Source organism: Chiloscyllium punctatum, unplaced genomic scaffold, assembly GCF_047496795.1.
Source record: "Chiloscyllium punctatum isolate Juve2018m unplaced genomic scaffold, sChiPun1.3 scaffold_855, whole genome shotgun sequence".
Lineage (NCBI taxonomy): Eukaryota > Metazoa > Chordata > Chondrichthyes > Orectolobiformes > Hemiscylliidae > Chiloscyllium > Chiloscyllium punctatum.
This window is the reverse complement of record NW_027310589.1, coordinates 27,501-37,641: the sequence shown is the minus strand read 5'-3', so window position 1 is coordinate 37,641 and position 10,141 is coordinate 27,501.

Below are 10,141 nucleotides of genomic sequence, written 5' to 3'. Positions count from 1 at the left end.
CTTCCAAGAGCTCTCCGGCATGCACTCATACCTGTCATTAAAGTGCTATGCCCGTGGAACCGTTTTTCGGATGCCTTTCAGAACGGTCCCGCGCCGCCATTTTGTTCTAAAAATCGTGTTCCCATATATCTCCGGGTACCCCGCCAACCTCACTGCGGAAAAACTACAAGTGGCACTGAATGGGTCTGAATTCCAAATTTGACTGCATCGGTCTGGAACTCGGTCCGGTCAAAACCGTTTGGATTTTTCTCGGTCCGGACTTCCGCGACAGACAAAGTTAAAGTTTTCGGGCTGCAGGCACAAAACGACAGCTGGCCATTTGCCGGGCTCAATTCACCCAATTCCTCCGGCACTTCGGAGCACATGTTCGGTGTAAGTTTGCGAATCTTTCCCGATGCTGCAGCATTTTCCTCCGCTGACACTTAGAATATTTTTCACACTTTGCTGAAAATTTTTCTAAGTGTTTTTTTCCAAGTTTTCCTGGTTACTGATTTCTTCTTTTTAAACATTTTTCTAAGTTTTTCTGGTTACTGATTTCTTCTTTTTAAACATTTTTCGCAGTTTGTCTGGTTACTGATTTCTTCTTTTTAAACATTTTTCGCCGTTTTTCTGGTTACTGATTTCTTCTTTTTAAACATTTTTCGCCGTTTTTCTGGTTACTGATTTCTTCTTTTTAAACATTTTTCTAAGTTTTTCTGGTTACTCATTTCTTCTTTTTAAACATTTTTCTAAGTTTTTCTGGTTACTGATTTCTTCTTTTTAAACGTTTTTCTGGTTACTCATTTCTTCTTTTTAAACATTTTTCTAAGTTTTTCTGGTTACTCACTTCTTCTTTTTAAACATTTTTCGCCGTTTTTCTGGTTACTGATTTCTTCTTTTTAAACATTTTTCTAAGTTTTTCTGGTTACTCATTTCTTCTTTTTAAACATTTTTCTAAGTTTTTCTGGTTACTCATTTCTTCTTTTTAAACATTTTTCTAAGTTTTTCTGGTTACTGATTTCTTCTTTTTAAACATTTTTCTAAGTTTTTCTGGTTACTGATTTCTTCTTTTTAAACATTTTTCTAAGTTTTCCTGGTTACTCATTTCTTCTTTTTAAACATTTTTCTAAGTTTTCCTGGTTACTCATTTCTTCTTTTTAAACATTTTTCTAAGTTTTCCTGGTTACTGATTTCTTCTTTTTAAACATTTTTCGCAGTTTTTCTGGTTACTGATTTCTTCTTTTTAAACATTTTTTCGCAGTTTGTCTGGTTACTGATTTCTTCTTTTTAAACATTTTTCGCCGTTTTTCTGGTTACTGATTTCTTCTTTTTAAACATTTTTCGCCGTTTTTCTGGTTACTGATTTCTTCTTTTTAAGCATTTTTCTAAGTTTTTCTGGTTACTCATTTCTTCTTTTTAAACATTTTTCTAAGTTTTTCTGGTTACTGATTTCTTCTTTTTAAACATTTTTCTAAGTTTTTCTGGTTACTCATTTCTTCTTTTTAAACATTTTTCTAAGTTTTTCTGGTTACTCACTTCTTCTTTTTAAACATTTTTCTAAGTTTTTCTGGTTACTGATTTCTTCTTTTTAAACATTTTTCGCCGTTTTTCTGGTTACTGATTTCTTCTTTTTAAACATTTTTCTAAGTTTTTCTGGTTACTCATTTCTTCTTTTTAAACATTTTTCTAAGTTTTTCTGGTTACTGATTTCTTCTTTTTAAACATTTTTCTAAGTTTTCCTGGTTACTGATTTCTTCTTTTTAAACATTTTTCGCAGTTTTTCTGGTTACTGATTTCTTCTTTTTAAACATTTTTCTAAGTTTTCCTGGTTACTGATTTCTTCTTTTTAAACATTTTTCGCAGTTTTTCTGGTTACTGATTTCTTCTTTTTAAACATTTTTCTAAGTTTTTCTGGTTACTGATTTCTTCTTTTTAAACATTTTTCTAAGTTTTTCTGGTTACTCACTTCTTCTTTTTAAACATTTTTCTAAGTTTTCCTGGTTACTGATTTCTTCTTTTTAAACATTTTTCGCAGTTTGTCTGGTTACTGATTTCTTCTTTTTAAACATTTTTCGCAGTTTTTCTGGTTACTGATTTCTTCTTTTTAAACATTTTTCTAAGTTTTTCTGGTTACTCACTTCTTCTTTTATAACATTTTTCTAAGTTTTCCTGGTTACTGATTTCTTCTTTTTAAACATTTTTCTAAGTTTTCCTGGTTACTGATTTCTTCTTTTTAAACATTTTTCTAAGTTTTCCTGGTTACTGATTTCTTCTTTTTAAACATTTTTCTAAGTTTTTCTGGTTACTCATTTCTTCTTTTTAAACATTTTTCGCAGTTTTTCTGGTTACTGATTTCTTCTTTTTAAACATTTTCCTAAGTTTTCCTGGTTACTGATTTCTTCTTTTTAAACATTTTTCTAAGTTTTCCTGGTTACTCATTTCTTCTTTTTGATCATTTTTCTAAGTTTTCCTGGTTACTGATTTCTTCGTTTTGAACATTTTTCTAAGTTTTCCTGGTTACTCACTTCTTCTTTTCAAACATTTTTCTTCGTTTTTCTGTTTACTCATTTAGCACTTTCAGGCACTTTCCCATCATTTCCTCGTTCCCGATTTCACCCTTTAAAACGCTTTCGGGCATTTCCCTAAGTTTTGCGGTTCACTCGTTTGGGACTCACTGACACCTTCTCTAGCTTCCCTGCTCACTTTTTTCGTACTGTTGAGAAAATTCGAACCCTTTCCTTAACTATGCCGGTTACTGACTTCACCGCTTCAGACCCTTGTCCCCGTAATGAAAGATACCATTTCCCACCGTGGGAAATGCACGAAAATCGGACTGAACACGGGGGAGGCTCCCCCCTCGAAGGCGAGACCGTCGGCAGAACCGCCGGGTCAAACCCGGCCGAGCTACCCGGCTTACAAGTCTCAAAGTCGGTATGAGCAGTCACGTCCACCCCCATTCCCTTTTGGACCACTTCCCACGGTTCCAAATGCATGAAAATCGGCCTGTACACGGGGGAGGCACCCGCCTCGAAGACGAGACCGTCGGCAGAACCGCCGGGTCAAACCCGGCTGAGCTACCCGGCTCGGAAGCGCCAAAGTCGGGTTGAGCAGTCACATTCACTCCCATCGACGTTTGGACCACTTCCCACGGTTCGAAATGCACGGAAATCGGCCTGTACACGGGGGAGGCACCCGCCTCGAAGAGGAGACTGTCGGCAGAACCGCCGGGTCAAACCCGGCTGTGCTAACCGGCTCGGAAGCGCCAAAGTCGGGTTGAGCAGTCACATTCACTCCCATCCCCTTTTGGGCAACTTCCCACGGTTGGAAATGCATGGAAATCGGACTGAACACGGGGGAGGCTCCCCCCTCGAAGGCGAGACCGTCGGCAGAACCGCAGGATCAAACCCGGCTGAGCTACCCGGCTTACAAGTCTCAAAGTCGGTATGAGCAGACACGTCCACCCCCATTCCCTTTTGGACCACTTCCCACGGTTCGAAATGCATGAAAATCGGCCTGTATACGGGGGAGGCACCCGCCTCGAAGACGAGACCGTCGGCAGACCCGCCGGGTCAAACCCGGCTGAGCTACCCGGCTCGGAAGCGCCAAAGTCGGGTTGAGCAGTCACATTCACTCCCATCCCCTTTTGGACCACTTCCCACGGTTCGAAATGCACGAAAATCGGCCTGTACACGGGGGAGGCACCCGCCTCGAAGACGAGACCGTCGGCAGAACCGCCGGAACAAACCCGGCTGAGCTACCCGGCTTACAAGTCTCAAAGTCGGTATGAGCAGACACGTCCACCCCCATTCCCTTTTGGACCACTTCCCACGGTTCGAAATGCATGAAAATCGGCCTGTATACGGGGGAGGCACCCGCCTCGAAGACGAGACCGTCGGCAGACCCGCCGGGTCAAACCCGGCTGAGCTACCCGGCTCGGAAGCGCCAAAGTCGGGTTGAGCAGTCACATTCACTCCCATCCCCTTTTGAACCTCTTCCCACCGTTGGAAATGCACGAAAATCGGCCTGTACACGGGGGAGGCTCCCCCCTCGAAGGCGAGACCGTCGGCAGAACCGCCGGGTCAAACCCGGCTGAGCTACCCGGCTTACAAGTCTCGAAGTCGGGTTGAGCAGTCACATTCACTCCCATCGACTTTTGGGCAACTTCCCACCGTTGCAAATGCATGAAAATCGGCCTGTACACGGGGGAGGCACCCGCCTCGAAGTCGAGACCGTCGGCAGAACCGCCGGGTCCAACCCGGCTGAGCTACCCGGCTTACAAGTCTCAAAGCCGGGTTGGGCAGTCACGTTCACCCCCATTCCCTTTTGGATCACTTCCCACGGTTCGAAATGCACGAAAACCGGCCTGTACACGGGGGAGGGTCCGCCCTCGAAGGCGAGACCGTCGGCAGAACCGCCGGGTCAAACCTGGCTGAGCTACCCGGCTTACAAGTCTCAAAGTCGGGTTGAGCAGTCACGTTCACTCCCATCGACTTTTAGACCACTTCCCACGGTTCGAAATGCACGAAAATCGGCCTGTACACGGGGGAGGCACCCGCCTCGAAGACGAGACCGTCGGCAGAACCGCCGGGTCAAACCCGGCCGAGCTACCCGGGTTAGAAGCCTCAGAGTCGGGTTGAGCAGTCACGTTCACTCCCATCGACTTTTAGACCACTTCCCACGGTTGGAAATGCACGAAAATCGGCCTGTACACGGGGGTGGCATCCGCCTCGAAGACGAGACCGTCGGCAGAACCGCCGGGTCAAACCCGGCTGAGCTACCCGGCTTACAAGTCTCAAAGTCGGGTTGAGCAGTCACATTCACTCCCATCGACTTTTGGGCAACTTCCCACGGTTCGAAATGCACAAGATTCGGCCTGAACACGGGGGACGCTCCCCCCTCGAAGGCGAGACCGTCGGCAGACCCGCCGGGTCAAACCCGGCTGAGCTACCCGGCTCGGAAGCGCCAAAGTCGGTATGAGCAGTCACGTTCACTCCCATCCCCTTTTGGACCGCTTCCCACGGTACGAAATGCATGAAAATCGGCCTGTACACGGGGGAGGCACCCGCCTCGAAGACGAGACCGTCGGCAGAACCGCCGGGTCAAACCCGGCTGAGCTACCCGGCTTACAAGTCTCAAAGTCGGGTTGAGCAGTCACATTCACTCCCATCGACTTTTGGGCAACTTCCCACGGTTCGAAATGCACAAAATTCGGCCTGAACACGGGGGACGCTCCCCCCTCGAAGGCGAGACCGTCGGCAGAACCGCCGGGTCAAACCCGGCTGAGCTACCCGGCTTAAAAGTCTCAAAGTCGGTATGAGCAGTCACATTCACCCCCATTCCCTTTTGGACCACTTCCCACGGTTGGAAATGCATGAAAATCGGCCTGGACACGGGGGAGGCTCCCCCCTCGATGACGAGACCGTCGGCAGAACCGCCGGAACAAACCCGGCTGAGCTACCCGGCTTACAAGTCTCAAAGTCGGTATGAGCAGACACGTCCACCCCCATTCCCTTTTGGACCACTTCCCACCGTTGGAAATGCACGAAAATCGGCCTGTACACGGGGGAGGCACCGGCCTCGAAGACGAGACCGTCGGCAGAACCGCCGGATCAAACCCGGCCGAGCTACCCGGGTTAGAAGCCTCAGAGTCGGGTTGAGCAGTCACATTCACTCCCATCCCCTTTTGAACCTCTTCCCACCGTTGGAAATGCACGAAAATCGGCCTGTACACGGGGGAGGCTCCCCCCTCGAAGGCGAGACCGTCGGCAGAACCGCCGGGTCAAACCCGGCTGAGCTACCCGGCTTAAAAGTCTCAAAGTCGGGTTGAGCAGTCACATTCACTCCCATCGACTTTTGGGCAACTTCCCACCGTTGCAAATGCATGAAAATCGGCCTGTACACGGGGGAGGCTCCGCCCTCGAAGGCGAGACCGACGGCAGAACCGCCGGGTCAAACCCGGCCGGGCTACCCGGGTTAGAAGCCTCAGAGTCGGGTTGAGCAGTCGCATTCACCCCCATCCCCTTTTGAACCTCTTCCCACCGTTGGAAATGCACGAAAATCGGCCTGTACACGGGGGAGGCACCGGCCTCGAAGACGAGACCGTCGGCAGAACCGCCGGATCAAACCCGGCCGAGCTACCCGGGTTAGAAGCCTCAGAGTCGGGTTGAGCAGTCACATTCACTCCCATCCCCTTTTGAACCTCTTCCCACCGTTGGAAATGCACGGAAATCGGCCTGTACACGGGGGAGGCTCCCCCCTCGAAGGCGAGACCGTCGGCAGAACCGCCGGGTCAAACCCGGCTGAGCTACCCGGCTTACAAGTCTCAAAGTCGGTATGAGCAGACACGTCCACCCCCATTCCCTTTTGGACCACTTCCCACCGTTGGAAATGCACGAAAATCGGCCTGTACACGGGGGAGGCACCGGCCTCGAAGACGAGACCGTCGGCAGAACCGCCGGATCAAACCCGGCCGAGCTACCCGGGTTAGAAGCCTCAGAGTCGGGTTGAGCAGTCACATTCACTCCCATCCCCTTTTGAACCTCTTCCCACCGTTGGAAATGCACGAAAATCGGCCTGTACACGGGGGAGGCTCCCCCCTCGAAGGCGAGACCGTCGGCAGAACCGCCGGGTCAAACCCGGCTGAGCTACCCGGCTTAAAAGTCTCAAAGTCGGGTTGAGCAGTCACATTCACTCCCATCGACTTTTGGGCAACTTCCCACCGTTGCAAATGCATGAAAATCGGCCTGTACACGGGGGAGGCTCCGCCCTCGAAGGCGAGACCGACGGCAGAACCGCCGGGTCAAACCCGGCCGGGCTACCCGGCTCGGAAGCGCCAAAGTCGGGTTGAGCAGTCACATTCACCCCCATCCCCTTTTGGGCCACTTCCCACGGTTCGAAATGCATGAAAATCGGCCTGTACACGGGGGACGCTCCCCCCTCGAAGGCGAGGCAGTCGGCAGAACCGCCGGGTCAAACCCGGCTGAGCTACCCGGGTTAGATGCCTCAAAGTCGGGTTGAGCAGTCACATTCACCCCCATCCCCTTTCGGCCCCCTTCCCACGGTTGGAAATGCATGAAAATCGGCCTGTACACGGTGGGCGCTCCCCCCTCGAAGGTGAGACCTTCGGCAGAACCGCCGGGTCAAATCCTGCCGAGCTACCCGCGTTAGAGGTCTCAATGTCGGCTTCAGCAGTCACATTCAATCCCATTCCCGTTTGGACCTCTTCCCGCCGATGGAAATGCACAAAATTCGGCCTGAACACGCGGGGCGCTCCCCCCTCGAAGGCGAGACCGTCGCCAGAACCGCCGGGTCAAATCCGGCTGAGCTACCCGCGTTACAGGTCTCAAAGTCGGGTTGAGCAGTCACGTTCACCCCCATCCCCTTTCGGACCCCTTCCCACGGTTGGAAATGCATGAAAATCGGCCTGTACACGGTGGGCGCTCCCCCCTCGAAGGTGAGACCTTCGGCAGAACCGCCGGGTCAAATCCGGCCGAGCTACCCGCGTTAGAGGTCTCAATGTCGGCTTCAGCAGTCACATTCAATCCCATTCCCGTTTGGACCTCTTCCCGCCGATGGAAATGCACAAAATTCGGCCTGAACACGCGGGACGCTCCCCCCTCGAAGGTGAGACCTTCGGCAGAACCGCCGGGTCAAATCCGGCCGAGCTACCCGCGTTAGAGGTCTCAATGTCGGCTTCAGCAGTCACATTCAATCCCATTCCCGTTTGGACCTCTTCCCGCCGATGGAAATGCACAAAATTCGGCCTGAACACGCGGGACGCTCCCCCCTCGAAGGCGAGACCGTCGCCAGAACCGCCGGGTCAAATCCGGCTGAGCTACCCGCGTTACAGGTCTCAAAGTCGGGTTGAGCAGTCACGTTCACCCCCATCCCCTTTCGGACCCCTTCCCACGGTTGGAAATGCATGAAAATCGGCCTGTACACGGTGGGCGCTCCCCCCTCGAAGGTGAGACCTTCGGCAGAACCGCCGGGTCAAATCCGGCCGAGCTACCCGCGTTAGAGGTCTCAATGTCGGCTTCAGCAGTCACATTCAATCCCATTCCCGTTTGGACCTCTTCCCGCCGATGGAAATGCACAAAATTCGGCCTGAACACGCGGGACGCTCCCCCCTCGAAGGTGAGACCTTCGGCAGAACCGCCGGGTCAAATCCGGCCGAGCTACCCGCGTTAGAGGTCTCAATGTCGGCTTCAGCAGTCACATTCAATCCCATTCCCGTTTGGACCTCTTCCCGCCGATGGAAATGCACAAAATTCGGCCTGAACACGCGGGACGCTCCCCCCTCGAAGGCGAGACCGTCGCCAGAACCGCCGGGTCAAATCCGGCTGAGCTACCCGCGTTAGAGGTCTCAAAGTCGGGTTGAGCAGTCACGTTCACCCCCATCCCCTTTCGGACCCCTTCCCACGGTTGGAAATGCATGAAAATCGGCCTGTACACGGTGGGCGCTCCCCCCTCGAAGGTGAGACCTTCGGCAGAACCGCCGGGTCAAATCCGGCCGAGCTACCCGCGTTAGAGGTCTCAATGTCGGCTTCAGCAGTCACATTCAATCCCATTCCCGTTTGGACCTCTTCCCGCCGATGGAAATGCACAAAACTCGGCCTGAACACGCGGGACGCTCCCCCCTCGAAGGTGAGACCTTCGGCAGAACCGCCGGGTCAAATCCGGCCGAGCTACCCGCGTTAGAGGTCTCAATGTCGGCTTCAGCAGTCACATTCAATCCCATTCCCGTTTGGACCTCTTCCCGCCGATGGAAATGCACAAAATTCGGCCTGAACACGCGGGACGCTCCCCCCTCGAAGGCGAGACCGTCGCCAGAACCGCCGGGTCAAATCCGGCCGAGCTACCCGCGTTAGAGGTCTCAATGTCGGCTTCAGCAGTCACATTCAATCCCATTCCCTTTTGGAACACTTCCCGCCGTTAACAATGCACGATATTCGGCCTGAACACGCGGGACGCTCCCCCCTCGAAGGTGAGACCTTCGGCAGAACCGCCGGGTCAAATCCTGCCGAGCTACCCGCGTTAGAGGTCTCAATGTCGGCTTCAGCAGTCACATTCAATCCCATTCCCGTTTGGACCTCTTCCCGCCGATGGAAATGCACAAAATTCGGCCTGAACACGCGGGACGCTCCCCCCTCGAAGGCGAGACCGTCGCCAGAACCGCCGGGTCAAATCCGGCCGAGCTACCCGCGTTAGAGGTCTCAATGTCGGCTTCAGCAGTCACATTCAATCCCATTCCCGTTTGGAACACTTCCCGCCGTTAACAATGCACGATATTCGGCCTGAACACGCGGGACGCTCCCCCCTCGAAGGTGAGACCTTCGGCAGAACCGCCGGGTCAAATCCTGCCGAGCTACCCGCGTTAGAGGTCTCAATGTCGGCTTCAGCAGTCACATTCAATCCCATTCCCGTTTGGACCTCTTCCCGCCGATGGAAATGCACAAAATTCGGCCTGAACACGCGGGGCGCTCCCCCCTCGAAGGCGAGACCGTCGCCAGAACCGCCGGGTCAAATCCGGCTGAGCTACCCGCGTTACAGGTCTCAAAGTCGGCTTCAGCAGTCACATTCAATCCCATTCCCTTTTGGAACACTTCCCGCCGTTAACAATGCACGATATTCGGACTGAACACGGGGGCCGGTCCGCCCTCGAAGTCAACACCGTCCGCAGAACCGCCGGGGCAAATCCGGCTGAGCTACCCCGCCCCCGAACACTCAAAGTCCCTCTGAAGCCTTGCATTCGCCTCCTTGGAAAATTGACGTCAAACATTACCAAAATCGGGGGCACGAGCACTAAAGCTAAGTCTCACCCTTTCCCTATCCCTAACCAGGAACCGAACGCCCACCCTCAGCCTCACACCAACGCCGGTGCCACTCCAGACAGACACACCCTTCAAAACCACACCCATCCGGCCATGCAACTCAAAAAGGGTCCAAATTCAGAAACACCCCCTTCAAAAGGCACTCCATCCTCGGCCACACCACCGGGACATGCTCCCCTCGGCGATAATTAAGCCCCCACCACTATTTGAAGCCAACCGCAGCCGCAACTCGAACGGAGAAATCAGTAACCAATTCAAAAATGCGCTTGGTTACTGATTTCTACTGAGCCGAAAAAATTCTAAGTGTCGGTGGTTACTGATTTATACCAACC